The sequence below is a fragment of the Lynx canadensis genome, chromosome A1 (genome assembly GCF_007474595.2).
Source record: "Lynx canadensis isolate LIC74 chromosome A1, mLynCan4.pri.v2, whole genome shotgun sequence".
NCBI lineage: Eukaryota > Metazoa > Chordata > Mammalia > Carnivora > Felidae > Lynx > Lynx canadensis.
In genome coordinates, this window is record NC_044303.2 from 39,479,051 (window position 1) to 39,497,336 (window position 18,286).

The following is an 18,286-nucleotide window of genomic DNA, read 5'->3' on the forward strand; positions in this document are numbered from 1 at the left end:
ACAAAAGGGAAGCAACGGCAGCAGAAAAATTCAAAACCGAAGAAAAATCCCCACAAAACAACAAAATAAACCTCATTGCAAACAATAAAATCAGACACATATAGAAAAATGGGATACAAGTAAAGGTTAAAGAAGCACTACTGTTTCTAACAGATAGCTAAAAATAAACTCAGTCATGCATCAAAATGATTACTAAGGATAATGTTTCTCACCCGGCCCCCTCAGCTCGAGTATATGGGTACAGGAATGAAATAAAGGGGAGAACTTCTTCCTATATTCCAACCTTTTCATTGGTTTTTGATTCGGGAGTGGACAGGTATGTCTCCCTAGGGGTTTTTAGAATTGATTGCCATTTACTTGGGCTGGTCTACTGTAGCACTATGAAGATGAACCCTATATAGCCCATGATTCTACAATCAGATGATCATACTTTCAAATGAGTACAGCCACTTTCATCAATCTATATTTCCAAATGTAAATTCTTTAGAATGATGCATTTACATCCTTAGATAGTGGATTATAATTTACTCTTTTCAAGCACATCTTTTTTTCAAGGGTGAATGCACAGCATTTTATATTTCTAAAAACAAACAAAACCAAGTGAGCATGGATTTCAAAAATTTTACTCAAATTAGCATCAAATATTAAAATATTTTTATTTTATTATTATTATTTTAAACATTACCCTTTCATTCATTCAGCCTTAAGATGTTTACTCAAAGCTTCCTAGCAAGGTAACTTTGGGTGGTATTAATAGAAAGAGATTTTCTTTTACAGATATAAAAGATATATTTATTAATACACTCAAACTATTTACTAAGTGGCTACATTTCCCAGGAACTCTTCTAGCTTCTAAGAATACAGCGGTGAACAACACAGACATATTTCCTTGTCCTCGTGAATCTTACAATCTTTTGACATCCCAGTAGATAATTTTCAAAAACTTCTGAGGATAGAATTATTCTTAATGATGTCATTATTATTTAATCCTTACATTCCCCTAAAAATTTTCACTTAAAACAGTTATTGATATTAACCCTGAAAAATAAAAAATGCTTTATTTAACATAATTTCTCTAATGTAATATATAAAATAGAACTATTAAAAATAAATTGCAATATAACAGTTCTATTTTATAATTTACAACCATAATAGAGCTATTTGGAAAAGAATCTTACCATGTTCCCTATTTGTAACAAACGTAGTAAGTTTATTATCATTCCTAACATGCTTTGTTGCATATCACAACCTGCAAAAAATCAAGGACTAACATTGCCATTTTGAATTAAAAAAACAACAACAACAAAACAAAACTTTCCATTGTATGGTGTCAAATAAATTGCAACTGAAAAAAATCATTACATGGTTCCTTTACTTTTTTAATTTGAATTTTTTCATTTTCTTATTTTAAATGTAGTTGCAAGAACTAGTCGTGTTTATATAATGTGCCCACCATATAATTTTGTAAAAATAAGTAAGGTCTTATTATATTTCTGGCAGTTGATTTTTCTTACCTCTAACTAGTTATTTGAATTGCCATTGCCCCTTTTTTTGTAGCATCAAAACAGAAATGGTATCTGAGAGAGCAAGGAAACCTTACTAAGAGCATGGGACAAGGCACTGATCTGCCACTGTAATGGCATGATAATTTCCTTTTTTTAAAAAAATTATTTAATGTCTTATTTATTTTTTGAGAGGGCATAAGTTGGGGAGGGCAGAGAGAGAGAGGGAAAGAAGATCCGAAGTGGGCTCTGCACTGATAGGCTGATAGCAGTGAGCCCAATTTGGGGCTCGAACTCATGAACCACAAATCATGACCTGAGCTGAAGTTGGACTCTCAACTGCTGAGCCACCCAGGAGCCCCTAGCAGATAATTTCTTAAATACACAAGGACTAGGAAGACAACTATGGGATTCCAATGTAACAGATGAACCATATTTATAATCAGGGTGCTATTACCAAAGAATCTACCTAAGGGGTAGTATAAAGAGTGCCACCAGAGACTCTGGGGAAGTATTTAGGGCAGGACAGTTCACTAGCTCACCAAGCCCAGCTAATTTGGGATCAAGAAATACGTTTTGTAATACATCTGCCTTCTAACATCCATCCAAAAATTTAAAATTCATCCCATAATGATCTGTGGTCTAATTCATTTTTTTTTTGACACATTCTTATGACACATTAAACTTTTCATTTTATTTTAAATAATTTCTTGTCAGGTAAATTGTAATCATTGAGATCAGATGCCATATGTTCCTAAGCTGTACTCACAATACCTAGCACGGTAGTATGTATATAATATTAATTCTACATATACCCCATGCTTCCCACATGGTCTTTAAAATCATCTATCATCTCTCTTGCACCCATACTGTATGGTCTGGCGGTGGGCTAAATACACTCTTTTTCTCTCATCATAGCAAACAGACCAGTATACTCTACTTTACCCAAACCCTCAGCTACTTTGAAGCTCATGACAGTAATCTATGCCAAGTATTGTCACTTTTTTTGGTCCAGTTATTGATAGATTCCCCAGTCCAACTCCCCTCAGTCTCTGATAATTTGGTCACCCAGTTCATTGTGTATCTCCAACACTATTCTGTCACAATTTTCAAATCCACATCCACTGTGTTTTCCTTTCTTCTCTTTTTTTCTTTCTTTTCTGCTTTTGTTTTTATTTGAAAGTGAGTGAGCACGTACAAGTAAGCATGGTGCAGGGGCAGAAGGAGAGGGAGAGAGAGAATCTTAAGTAGGTTCCACGCCCAACGTAGAGCCCAAAGCACGACTTGATCTCACCACTGTGAGATCATGACCTGAGCCAAAATCAAGAGTTAGACACTCAACCCACCAAGCCACCCAGGCACCTCATACACTGTGTTTTCAATATCCAATTAGACACAACGTGTTTTTAAGAATTCTCCTTCAGCGACCACTCAGGGACATTAAATCAGTCAGTCCAGTAGCAGCTTATTCTTCCTCACTGTTTACTATATTGATTCCATCTTCCAGTCAATCAATTGATACTACCATTGTTTTCTCTATTCTCCATGGCCTCATACCTGTCTTCCTTACGTACCTGACTTAAATTCAATGATAACTCATTTCAATCTCTCATTAGTGCATAAAGTCTCAACACAATTACCCACTGCCTCTTCTGTTTTATTTGCTGAAAAAAAAGGGTGCTATTAAATTCAGTTATCTGCTCTAAGTCATCATTAAATAAGTGAACTTAAAAGATAAGAACTTATAACTATGTTGAGTGATCTTATTTTAACCTCCTGACCACAGAATTCAAGGGTGTCTGACGATCCCACCCTTTTTCCTACTCCATTCACTCTTCCGTTACTCTAGAAAACTATTCAAATTATTCTCTGTCCTATGTAACTACAGCATCTTCTTGCAGATATACATCCACGGTTATTTCTTATTTCATTGTCAAAGTAGAAGAGCTATGAAGAAAACTACTGCATTTTCCTTGTCTTCCTTTTCCATCATCAATATTCTTGCTACTTGGTCATTCTCACTTGCATAGAAACATATTATTGTTTCTCCTAGCATAAAAGCAAAATTAAAAACCACATAAATATATAAAATACTCTTTACCCTGCCTCTTCCTCTATCTAGTGCCTGATTTATCTGTCATGCTTTTCAGCAAAACCCATTGAAAGGATAACTGTACCTATTGTCTGAATTCCTCTCCATTCTCTTTCTAACCAACTCCAATCAGCTTTGCTTTTCTCACTCCAAAGAAATATCACATGCCATCGTCCCCTCCACTCATCCAAATTCAGTGGTCAATCATCAGTTCATATCTAAGTTGACTTAGTCAAATTATTTCACACACTGCTATCACTTCTACTCCTTCTAGAAACACTTAATTCCCTGGACTATGACACCATTATTCATCCACTTTGTTTCTATGACACTGGCAGCTGCTTCTCAGTCTCCTTTGCTTATCCTTCCTCATTTTATGGATCTCATACCTCTGGTATTATTATGTTATTTCTTCATTCACTTTCTAAATTATCCCAAACTGTCCACTGCCTATAAATGTCATCTGTAGATTTGATGGCCTTGATATATTCACTCTATTCCCAGTTCTGTCTCTGTGTCTGGCACATCATAAGTCCTTATTAAATACTTTTTGAATGAAAGTATAGATGAATGAAAAGTGCCTGGGTGGCTCAGTTGGTTAAGTGTCCGACTTCAGCTTAGGTCATAATCTCACTGCTCTTGAGTTCAAGCCCTATGTCGGGCTCTGTGCTGACAGCTCAGAGCCTGGAGCCTGCTTCGGAATCTGTGACTCCTCCTCTCTCTGCCCCTCCCCTGCTCACGCCCTGTCTCTCTCTCTTTCAAAAATGAATAAACATTAAAAAAAAAAAAGGAAGTATAGATGAATGAGACCTAAAATATCAGATATTTTGATAATAGGCATTTTTGAGACTCTTAGTGGCAGAGCCAGGGCCAGTGTTTTGACTTCTAATATCGTGATGAGTCGACATAAGGAAGTCATTCTTTTCATTCCAAATTTATTTTTTAAATGCATTTTTTTCTTTACAAAATGGCACTTGTCAGATGATTGATGCGCTGAAGCTTGAATGTCAGCCATAAAACATTCCATTTGTAGGCAATATAACACTTAGAAATATTAAATTTCTTTTTAATTTGGAGAATGGATTAAATGACTTACAGGGTCAGGATATTTTCCAATTTTGATATTGTAAGATATGAAGTTGATAGAAAGACATATAGATGATAAACAATATTACCTGTGCACAGGTTTAAACAATTAAAGTAGAGCTTTAATTTTTATTTTGGACTAAAACATAACTGTAGTCAAGTTGGGAAAATTATTTAAATCTAAGTCTCACTTTCCTCATTGATAAAAAAATATTATAGTAACTTTCTCAGTAGGTTGTGAGAATTAAACATATTAATGTACACAAAACAGAATAGTATCTGACATATTAAAAGTTCTTTAAAAGATATCATCATGATTCTATTATGTTATCAGCTAATCCAAGTTGACATTAAGTTAAAATTACATTTATTGAGTACATTGATGGCATCAAGATACCTTAATGTTGGAATATATTTAGATTTAAACTACATTACAGAGAGTAGCTGGACCAGATCTAAAGTATGCCTTTTCTGATATCTTTTCAATGTTCATTCTTTTAGTAGCAAGTATATGGTATTTATTTATTCTACTTATTTTTTTATGTTTTACTTGAATCATAAAATCACCATTTGACTTCAGAATACAGTATTCCTGGATTAATTCCTGTTTTATAGAACTGTCTGTATAAGGAAAGAATAACAATACACATTAAACATAATTATGTCGTAGTCTATCCAGATCAATCTGTCAGTTTCCAAGCTGCCTCCCTTGACCATTACTGTAACATGTTTCTGCAAATGTCAAGACATACCTACAGTTTCTTTAGTCACAAATCCATTTTTAGTTTTGACAGTAAAAATATTTGCTTATATTCAGGAGAATATTTGTCTTTTGATCCTCTATTCATTTACCTTCCATTCTTCAAGTTTATCTTGATTGATTTAATTAATTCTCTGTGAAATGAATCTTTTTTAAAGCCTGTAGCATTTTCCTGTGTTTGTTACAACTGTTTTAAGTGAATTTAAAATGTATGCTAAGTACATCAATTAGCAAGAATTCTGGTACAATATATGGTGACTTCTGGAGAATTACTTATTTTAGAAATATACTTTGTTTATTAATGCATGCTGACTTAGAAAAGCATTGCGTCATCTCAAGTGTTGCTTGAATAAAATTTATACAGTAATGAGTCACCTTGAAAAACTATGCCAGATGGTGAAGGAACTGAGAGATAGGAGCACCAGTTAGGTTAATGAGAAATGCATTGATGATTCGAGGACACTTGTCTGAATTCTTAGAGCAAGTTTAAACAGTACAAGTAAGAAGGAAAGCTTCACATTGGCAGGATAATTTTTTCTTTACGATCTACCAAGCAAATAACTATGCCGTTTCCAGTATCTTCCACTAAGAAAGCAGATCCATGTGATAACCATTTATCGTTTTCAGTGAATACAATAAGATAAAATATAGAGAGAATTAGCATAGCTATAAAGGGATGAGGTTAGCTATTAAAATATCAATTTATTTTAATATATCAGGGTTTCTTCTCAGTTGCTGGAAATTTCACCTCCTCTTTATCACAGCAAACTTAATAACTTGCTTGGTTCAAATGTGTTTTCCATATACTTAATTCAGTTCCCATGATATGTCTCCACATGTAAGGAGCCAGTTATCGGTAGATAGTTTAATTCAAATGAGAGTTCAGAAATTAGAAATTTAGCAAAATTTCCAAACAGCTTGCATCAGGGAGTCCTTCAAAGCCAGCATTAAATAAATCAACTCATCAAGCTATGTCAACAACTTTTGTTCTCCTCATTTATTCCATGAGGAGATTGAAAATCCATGAGATTTGTAAGGTTTTGACCATGTTTGCATCTTCTATATTTTAATGAAATCTTTTCCCCTTTCACACGAGTACTTCCAAAACAAATTCATCATATTTTAAGTGTCCAATACATCTGGTTTTAGTAAGTGAAAATTATTTTGTTTTTTTCTTAAAGTTCTTAAAATATTTATTCAATAATTCTAGGTACAATGATATATGCAAGCATATTTATATACTGAAAACTCCCAGTACCTTTCCTTGCCTTATTTTGTGGGAAAATGTACTGTTTTGAAATTTTTCTTGAGATCTTCATGAAAAATAAATCACTACTCAGCCATAGGAAAGAATGAAATCTTGCCATTTGCGACGATGTAGATGGAACTAGAGAATATTATGGTAAGTAAAATAAGTCAGTCAGAGAAAAACAAATACCATATGACTTCACTCATATGTGGAATTTAGGAAATAAAACAAATGAACAAAGGGGAAAAAAGAGAGAGGCAAACCAGGAAACAGACTCTCAGCTATAGAACAAACTGATGGTTACCAGAGGGGAGGTGGGTGGGGAAGGGATGGGTAAAATCGGTGATGAGGATTAAAGAGGGCACTTGTCGTGATGACCACCAGGTGATGTATGGCAGTGTAGAACCACTATATTGTACACCTGAAAAATAATATCATACTGTATGTTAACTAACCAGAATTTAAACAAAAACCTAAAAAAAATAACTAGTAGGTTATGTAGCAAAATTCCTTTTCCTGTCATCTTTATATAACAGGAATTGAATGATAAAAGTAATTTTTCCTATGGATTCAACAACTCTTTTTATATCTTTCTCCACTATTATCAATATAGTCACTAAGCAAATTATTCAACTTACTTCTTTCCTCTAGGAGTGATGGTTCCAAATTTTAGGAACCATGGCCTTTCTAGGAAAATGTGGAAATTTAGTCAGGATACTAAAATAAACAATTCCTATTATACCAACGGGGGTGGGGGGGGGACAAGCCATGTTTCCATAACTCAATTTTTAAGTTAAAGAAAAAGCTATGGATTTGGGGTATCATGGGAAGTGTGGAGAAAGATTAGAAAGTTGAGGAAATACCCTGAAGAAGTAAAAAGCAGGACAGAGATGGGTCAAGGTAGGCTTATTTTTTTTGTTTGTTTGTTTTCTCTCCTAAGCTGTTAAAAGCCTCTAAACTTGTATATTTAATATAGACCTACATTTCCCCTAATGCCTTGGAGCATGATTTTATTCTGCCATAGTTTGTTTGGAGAAAAAGTGATTTGAAATAATGAGCTCTTTTACATGTGACAGTATTCTATGGATAATTAAAGTTTGTACTATTCGATTTTTAAGTAAGCAAAGAAAACTGCTGTGAGCTGCTGTAATTTACAATTTCATATAATGGTGCTTTCACAGATATAGTTTGGGTTCTACTTTTAGAATATCCAGGAAGGTGGATATGTTATGTTTATATAGAAAATGGCAGACCATTACTTGAAGAAATGGAAGAATATGACAAATGAAGAATTAAAGAACCTCATTTTCGAGCTCCTAATGTTTCCTTGAAGATTATGCCTAAAGTAAAAAAGCAATATTAGTTTTTCACCTCATTTCACTGATGCAGTGGTAATTCACAAAAGTGCTTCTATGAATTGTGAAAGTATGTCCAGGTGTATGAATTTGAAGGCATCCAAGCATTCAGATTTTGCTTCAAACTGCATTTTTTGTTTATGTCAGAAAACCTTTGAGACACAAGTGATTAAATGAAGAATAATTAGAAGCAAGGTGAGATTGAATAAGCATAATAGAAGTACAGAATGATGCCTCAACACTTTCTGGTAATGAATATTTATTATGTTCTTTTACTGCTTGTACAAACATGTATTTCCGTGTACGTTTGGTTAGCTCTAGTATTAGAAATAAGTTTTTAAAAGCTTTAATGTTAATACCTAACTTCCATTTAAAATATATCTTTATTTAAATGATTCATTCCATTGTAGACATTATAACCTTTGACTATAGACCCCGGGCTCTTCTACAACGTTTAGTTAATTTTTTTTTTTGTTTTTCTAGAATGCTGAATAGTTCACCAATTTAAATGAGAAATATCAAATTTTAATCTTGGTTTCCCTAAACTTGCAATATCACAGTTATTCTTTTTTAAGTTTATTTATTTATTTATTTTCAGAGAGAGAGGAGAGTGAGAGAGTGTGTGGGGCAAAGCATAGAGAGAAGGAGAGAGAGAATCCCAAGCAGGCTCCTCACCATCGTCAGGGAGCCTGGCCACTGTGTGTGTGGGGGGGGGAGATCATGACCAGAGCCAAAATCAGGAGTCAGAGGTTAATTGACTGAGCCACCCAGATGCCTCCACAGTTAATCTTAAGATAGCAACACAATGAAAAAGAATAAAAAAAATATTAAAATGGCACTATTTGAATTTAAATTCCATCTTTTTTTTAAAATTTTTTTTTTCAACGTTTATTTATTTTTGGGACAGAGAGAGACAGAGCATGAACGGGTGAGGGGCAGAGAGAGAGGGAGACACAGAATCGGAAACAGGCTCCAGGCTCTGAGCCATCAGCCCAGAGCCCGACGCGGGGCTCGAACTCACGGACCGCGAGATCGTGACCTGGCTGAAGTCGGACGCCCAACCGACTGCGCCACCCAGGCGCCCCTAAATTCCATCTTTATAGCATAAAAGGAAAGTAATGGTTCTCATATCTTGATAATATATTTGATGATCCTCAAAGTTTTCTAAAATACAAAATAACCCTTCCTACCTTCTTTGTTTACTTCTTTAACCTATTACCATTATTCTTGCTTTGTGACTTTATTTATTCTGAAACCTTAGTCATCACACAATGGGAAATATTTTTTTTCAAACCTGTATTGCATTAATATACTTTAAATTCCATTGTATGTTGTGGGTAGCCTCTGCACATATATATGCCCTTATATTTACTTTATGTTTATTTATTTTTGAGAGAGAGAGAGACAAAGATACAAGGTGTGAGCAGGGAAGGGGGGCAGAGAGAGAGAGGGAGACACAGAATCTGAAGCAGGTTCCAGGCTCTGAGCTGTCAGCACAGAGCCCAACGTGGGGCTCGAACTCACAAACCAGGAGATCATGCCCTGAGCTGAAGTCGGACGCTCAACTGACTAAGCCACCATATAGTTGCCCCTATATATGCCTTTATCTTAATGGAAGTTTGTTTTAATAGCTTTATGATTAGATTTTCTAAATATTTACCTATTTATTTTTTTCTCAAAGTTTTTGCATTAATATCTATGGGTTACTGTCTTTTCCAATTAATTTGCTTTTTTGCCTTTGCTGTTCCTCCTTGTATAATATTGTCATTATCCTTTCCTTTGAGTTATGCTAAGTCTTTAATTTATTCATTGTATTTCTAAATGAAATAATTCAAATATTGACTTCATAAATGTGCACAGTTCTGTGTACTTTCTCTATATTCTCCACATGTTATATGACACAGAGAGTTTTCTTTTTAAAAAAAACTTGTCAGGTTGTATTTTAATTTTTTGTGGAATTTTCAAACAGATTCTAAAGAATTAGAAGAGCCAAGTTAATTTAAAATTTGAGACCATACATTACCATATATCAAGGCTTTCTATAATGCTATGAAAATTAAGTGTAATATTAGACAAAATAATAGACAATAATGGAGGAGGAAGTCCAGAAACAGACTCACCCCTATATGCTTATATGAAATATGAAAAGAAAAGAGAAAGCATCACTTATTTTTTATTAAGCGGTACTGAAGAAATTTAATATTCATATTAGACAAAAGGTAAACTTTGCACACTAGCTCATACCATAAAAAATGTTCAGGTATATCATAAACTTAAATATGGAAGCTAACATATAAAGCTTCTAGAGGAAAACATAGGAAAATATCTTCACATCTTTGGGGTAAAGAGATTTATTAAATAGTACACAGAAAAGATTAAGCCTTAAAGAAAATATTGGAATATTTGGATACAATTAAAATTAAAAGTTGTTTCATCAAAAGAACTTTGAAGAGAATTAAAAGATGGGGTGCCTGGGTGGCTCAGTCAGTTAAGTGTCCAACTCTTGATTTTGGCTCAGTCCTTGATCTCGCAGTTCATGGGATAGAGCCCCATGCTGGGTTCTGTACTGACATCACAGAGCCTGCCTGAGATTCTCTTTCTCCCTCTCTCTCTGCCCCTCCCCTGCTCACATACTCTGTCTATCAAAAGAAACATACTTTAAAAAGAGGGTGAGAGAATTAAAAGACAAGCCACAACTGAGAGGTGATATTTGCAATGCACATATCTGACAAAATGTGGGTAGGCATAACCTCAAAATAAGACAAAGACATATAACCTTCTGAATATATATGTTAGAATGGGGGCGCCTGGGTGGCGCAGTCGGTTAAGCGTCCGACTTTAGCCAGGTCACGATCTCGCGGTCCGTGAGTTCGAGCCCCGCGTCGGGCTCTGGGCTGATGGCTCAGAGCCTGGAGCCTGTTTCCGATTCTGTGTCTCCCTCTCTCTCTGCCCCTCCCCCGTTCATGCTCTGTCTCTCTCTGTCCCAAAAATAAATAAACGTTGAAAAAAAAATTTAAAAAAAAAAAAAGAAAAATATATATGTTAGAAGGATATCTCCACAAATTTAAATAATTTAAAGTGCAGTGAGATACTTTAAAAATATGCTGCAACTTAATATTAATAAATAAATATCAGGGAAAAATACGGAATACTTGTTTTCTTTATTATTTAGGCTTTCTATAAGTTTTAGTTAACATTACCTTAAGGTAAACAGAGTATTTATAAAAGAGTGCATTATGTTTAATCTGGAAGCCTCAATGAGCATTAATAAATAGTGGCTAACATAATTACAATGTAAATAGATGACTCAAAGATAGAAAACATATATATATATATATATATCCAAATTCACAAATACCTATAAAACAAACACATTTGCATATATTCTAAGAAGGATGCAATAATAAGAAGAAAAGTAAAACTATTACAGGAGTATTGCAGCTACTGGCTCATTGTGTTAATGAATAAAATAATTATAATTTAAGATTGGAAAATACTTGTGTTGTTAAACCTAACTTGAAGGAAAAGTCAGTAATAAAATGCAATGAATAGAAGAGATAACAAAAAGATGACAGGTCCATTTCAAAGATAAGTCACCTTTGCTTAAATGACAAATGAAAATAAACTAACATTATTAGCTTTTCACTGATTTCACTGAAGTTGTAATTTCCTTTTTCATGAAAATGTTATATTCCTTTTTCTTACTTTGTTTTATTGGCTCTTTATGGAGGTGTATATATGTATTTGCTGTATATTATACCCATACTGATATTTTATGTATAAATTTAAAACATTTAATTTTGTTATAATCTTAGAAATTAAATTGTTTACTCTTATAACTGCAAACAGTTGTAGATGAAGGAGGAAACTTCCTTATTATTATGTGTTTATTAGCTATTAGATATTGTGTAACAGGGGGGAATTTTTTTTAAGATTTATTTATTTTTGAGAGAGAGACCGACAAAGTGAGAAGGGAGAAGGGAAGAGAGAGAGGGAGACACAGAATCTAAAGCAGGCTCCAGGCTCTGAGGTGTCAGCACAGAGCCTGACACAGGACTCACACCCACCAACCCAGAGATCCTGACCTGAGCCCAAATCGTACGCTTAACCAATGGAACCACCCAGGCTTCCCAGCATGAGGGGGTTAATAAGACTGAGAGACTGAGAAGCTTTGCAGACCTTTTCGATGGTTAATAAATATAAAGGGAGAAAGAAAGGAGATAAGCAAGTGCTAAGGAGAAGAGGCCAATGTAAAATTCCCCAGCTTTTGGTTGGAACCCAGAAGGTCTATAATGTACAAGTAAACACGAATCAGAAATAGCCTTCACAGGAACAAAGATTTAACTTTGAATCATCTCAATCTCTGTTTGATTCCTGTGATCTGTGAAGGCCATGTGATTGAGAAAAGCTAAAGTAGTCTTTAACTTTAAAGGTACAATGTTTACCATTCCATCATGTATATTTAGACATGCAAGGAAGACAAATGCAACCAAAATCATCAAAAACAAAACAAAATGTAAAGATAGATGAACAGTTGTACAAAGCATTTATATTTTTTTCAGATGTGAAAATTAAAACAGATATGAATAAAATTCAAAGGAGGGGCACCTGGGTGACTCAGTAGGTTAAGCATCCAACTCTTGCTTTTGGCTCAGGTCAGGATCTCACCATTTGTGAGCTCCGTACTGACAGCATGGAGCCTTCTTGGGATTCTCTCTCCCTCTCTTTGCCTCTACCCTGCTCATGCCCTCTCTCTCTTTCTCAAAATAAATAAACATTTTTTAAAAAGTTAGCATTGGTAAAGTCTTACTAATTCTACCTGAGATTCACTCTTTTACCAATCACGTTTTCTTCTTTTTACATATGCTTCTTAACCTCCCCCATGGTCCTCCGCCAAGTTTCCAGGATCCACATAAGAGTAAAAACATATGGCATCTGTTTTTCTCTGTATGACTTATTTCGCTTAGCATAACACTCTCCAGTTCCACCATGGGGGAGGGAAAGGAAAAAAAAAGTTAGAGTTGGAGGGAGGCAAACATAAGAGACTCTCAAAAACTGAGAATAAACTGAGGGCTGACGGGGGGTGGGAGGGAGGGGAAAGTGGGTGATGGGCATTGAGGAGGGCACCTGTTGGGATGAGCACTGGGTGTTGTATGGAAACCAATTTGACCATAAATTCCATATTAAAAAAAAACAAAACAAAAAAATTAAAAAAAAATATGCTTCTTAGAATCCACACAACTATTTCCCATTTTAATCCACTTTACCTTTTAGTTTAACTCTAGACTTTCCTTTTTATTTGAAAAGGGCTTCCTTGGGGAAAATAATTTTTAAATACTGTAAAATTTACAAAATTCACTAGAAGTGTTTTAAAATGACGGGATATTTTATTTGCATGCTATACAGAGTGATGAAGATCTCTTAAAAATAAAATACAATAATTTGCATAAGTTCTCAATATTTGTAAAATAAGCAGATTTTGCATGTTTTTTTCCTAGTTTGCATACACTTAATTATTTTTAAATTATTAACATATGTTTTGAAATGGATAACACTCAGCATTTGATATCTATGGACTCAATCATTTTAGCACAGGCAACGCAAGAGAAGGTTCTTTTTTATGCCTACACTGCAGACCTTTTATGTCTGTGACACACTCTGAGTCAGCCCCCACTGCTGTATTCACCACACCACATTTTAAATGACTGTTTCCATGTATAGCTTTCTTCAGTTCATTTAGTGTGGTGCACACAAGTGCTCTCTCTCTCTAAGTAAATAAACATTAAAAAAAAGATATTTAATATTATACAATTATTAAGCAAAAATAAATAAAAATTCGTTTTCCCTTTAAGTGAAAGGATTTACCAAGAACATTGATAGGAAAAATGCTTTTTAATTTCTTCCCAAGTCAATCTTCATAATTTATACATTTAAAAAGTAGAAATTGAATTGATAATCTTAAAAGGTATGTGGAGGGTTGCCTGGGTTGCTGGGCTCAGTCAGTTGAGCATCCGACTTTGGCTCGGGTCACGACCTCAGAGTTTGTGCATTCAAGTCCTCCATCAGGCTCTATACTGATGGCTCAGAACCCGGAGCCCGCTTCAGATTAAGTGTCCGTTTCTCTCTCTTCCCCTCTCCCACTCATGCTCTGTGTCTCTGTCAAAACTAAACAAAACCATTTTTTAAAAATTTCAAAAAAAGGTATGTGGAGAGACACCTGGTGCATGTGAGTGTTCTCTCTCTCTCAAAGTAAATAAACATTTTTTTAAAAGATATGTAGCATTATACAATTATTGAGCAAAAATAAATTTAAAAAGTTTATTGGGGGGCGCCTGGGTGGCGCAGTCGGTTAAGCGTCCGACTTCAGCCAGGTCATGATCTCACGGTCTGGGAGTTCGAGCCCCGTGTCGGGCTCTGGGCTGATGGCTCGGAGCCTGGAGCCTGTTTCCGATTCTGTGTCTCCCTCTCTCTCTGCCCCTCCCCCGTTCATGCTCTGTCTCTCTCTGTCCCAAAAATAAATAAACGTTGGAAAAAAAAATTAAAAAAAAAAAAGTTTATTGGCCCAATCTGGAACAGGGGCCCAAAAAACATACCAGGGACAAAAACCCAGTCCAGCCTGAACTGCTAGTGACCAGGAGCTGGGTGTGTTCATCTGGGCATCCCCAGCTCCCAGCATGCACTGTGCACCCTTCAGGGACTAAAGGGAACATGCAGTGAACTGTACATCTAAAGTCAGAGGACACTGGGTGTGAATCTTGGTTTCGCCTCTTTCTCAATGGTGGTCTCTGAGAAGCCCTCAAACCCCTGGAGCCTCAGGCGACTCATCTTTTATTTTAATATTTTGCATTTGTAATATTTATATTGAACCTTATTTTTTGGCATGTGAGAAGCTGTACTTACTTATGGAAAAACTTGCGACTCTTGGTGGTGGTGATAGTTTCACGGGTGTATACTGACTCCCAAACTCATTCAGTTGTGTAGGTTAAATAGAGACAGCTTTTTACGTATCACATTAAACATTTTTGTTACATTTTTATGTTCTCAGGAAAAGACTGGTTATTTTGTAGCCATGATTACAAATAACCACCAGATTCCATTTTAAACCTGTTTATTTAATTGGTGACCAGACTCAGTGTGATCATTGGGTGCTTTGACCAGATAACACACTTCTAATGTTTATTTTTGAGAGAGAGAGACAGAGACAGAGAGTGAGTGCGGGAGGGGCCGAGAGACAGAGAGAGAGAGAGAGAGAGAGAGAGAGAGAGAGAGAGAGAATCCAGAAGCAGGCTCCAGGCTCTGAGCTGTCAGCATAGAGCCCGACTCAGGGCTAGAACTCACGAACCATGAGATAATGACCTGAGCCGAAGTCAGAAGTTCAACTGAGGGCACTCCCCACCCCCAATCCCACTCCCTGATAACACACTTCTAAAAGTGACAGCACCATACTTTTGAAAGTGAGTCATTTTGTTACAACTTCACTGTGGTGAATACACTGCCAACCAATCAACAGTCTCATCTGAATAACCACACCTCCATAGCTGACATTAACCAACACTCCCCTTTGAAAGGCCACCAATCCCTAAACTTGCTTCTCAAACCCTATGTTATATTACATCCCCACTTTGCAAAGAGAGACTTCATTGACAAAGAAGTAGAACTCTCTTCTACTTGAGTAGGTAGTGCATTTAGGGTTTGTTTTCCTATATTGCTACTGCCTCCTACTCTTTCACCTTTCAATGATATGACTCATGATTTTTTAAGTACAGTTAAGATTTCTCCACTTTTTGGTATACACATTTCAATAAAAGTTTGTAGGACAAATGATACCCCCTTAAGCTTCCGGGAATTTTCCAGGAATACTTAAGGACTCAAGGTAAGGAACACCTTAGTGCAGTCCAAAATTACTAGGAAGCTTCTGATAACAAAAAGTGAAGTTAGATATGACATTGGTTTGATATATTATGTCACTGTATTTTCTGTTAAATAAAGATAATTTCTCACAGAGCAGGTTTGTTAAGAGCTGGAAATAGTAACAAAAGTTATACAACAACAGCATTGATGAAACACAATAATGTTAGCCTTCCTTATAAAGGGTCAGTTTCATTGCTCTCAGGGTTTGGATGGATGTGTCTACCATCATAAGTAGACCCTAAATATCCTAAGTAAGTCTATGATAAATGATTACATACCCAAGGTTTGCTGTGTGTCATTTCTTACTGGATGTTGTCAAAATCATTCCAGTTGTCCAAACTGAAAAACCATAAGCAGATTTGACAATCCCTCACCTCTTTCCCTCACAAATCAAATCCCAGTAACCTATCTTTTGTAAGTGTAATTTATAAATGTCTCCCAAGTCTATTCATTTATTTTGAATCACATTGCCACCATGCACAACTGAATTCACCATCATTTTATGCCTTGGTATAGCCACAATTTTCCTGTTTTCCATCTTTTCTTTAGTATACAAATATTCCTGAAAAAATAATTACTTATATTGTAGTCAGTGTTTTATTGAAACAGACACGTCATTCTCCTGTCCAAAACCCACAGGTTGGGGGCGCCTAGGTGACTCAGTCAGTTAAGCATCTGACTCTTGATTTTGGCTCAGGTTGTGATTTCATGGTTCTGTAAGATTGAGCCCCACATCAGGCTCTGTGCTAACAGTGTGAAGCCTGCTTGGGATTCTCTCCCCCCCCCCCAGTTCACGTGCTCTTTCTCTCAAAATAAATAAATAAACATTAAAAAAATCTTTATTTTATCCATCGGATAAAGTAAAATATATTTAATAGCATATGAAAGCATAATGTGGGGTTGCCAGAGGCTGGGGGAGGGGATGGACAAAATGAGTGAAGGGGCTAAAAGTACAGTCTTCTAGTTATATATGTCATGGGGGTGCAATGTACAGCATGTATAGTTAGTAATACTATAACCACTATATAAATAGTATGATATAATCATACTATAGTTAATAATACTATATTGCATATTTGAGAGTAACTAAGAGAATAGTTTCTAAAAGTTCTCCTTTATGAGAAAAAATAAATGTATACGCACAGTGTCAGATGATAACTGGACTTACTGTGGTGATCATTTTGCAACATATACAAATATGGAATCATTACATAGCATACCTGAAACGAATATAATACCACAGGTCAATTATATCTCAATAAAACAATATTAAAGCATGATGCTATGTAACTCCCCCTTTTTATATGAATCAAGATCCTTTGAACATAGTTACTTTGTTTAATTCCTTCCTACTATATGCCATCTTCATCATGTGCTTTAATACTGCACCTGCTTTAAACACACAATAAGTTCTCATTACTGGTTTATTCATTCAATAGCCATTTAGACTGTGAAAGCATTTATGTTATTCTTTTTTTTCTTGTTATATCACAGAACTTTATTTTATACCTTATATCTGAAAAATACTGTGGGTTTGTGTATTAGTCTGCTAGGGCTACCATTACAAAGTACCACAAACTAAGTGACTTCAACAATAGAAATTTATTTCTCACAGTTCTGAAGACCAGAAGTTCAAGATCAAAGTGTTAGCAGATCTGGTTTATCCTAGGACCTCTTTCTTTGGCTTTCAGATGATTACCTTTCCCTCTGTGTCCTTATTTGACCTTTCTTCTACGCATGTAAACCCTTGGTGCCCCTCCCTATTCTTATGGGGATACCATGTATATTGGAATAGGGTCCACCTCTCGTGCCTCATCTAATTTTAGTTATCTCTTTAAAGGCCCTATTTCCAAATTCAGTCCCATTCTAGGGTACTAGTCATGTTTCCAACATATAAAGTTGAGGGAGATAAAATTCAGTCCATAAGAGGGAAAAATTCTATCAATTTTTATTTACCTGAAAATATCTTTGTTTCTGGGCACTTGGGTGGCTCAGTCCGTTAAGCATCCAACTTCAGCTCAGGTCATGATCTTGTGGTTCACAGATTCGAGCCCTGCTTCAGGCTCTGTGCTGACAGCCCAGAGCCTGGAGCCTGCTTCAGATTCTCTCTCTCTCTCTCTCTCTCTCTCTCTCTCTCTCTCCACAGTATATAAAAACATTAAAAATAAAGCAAATATCTTTGTTTCAGTTTTATTATTGAAGGAAATTTTCCTCCACTGATGAATTCTAGGTTGCCATTCATTTTTATTCTGCTATTCCAGGGTATATGACTCTGTTTTCTGTCTTCCTTTCTATTTGTTTGTTTAGTTTTTATCTTTCTTTTGAGAAGTT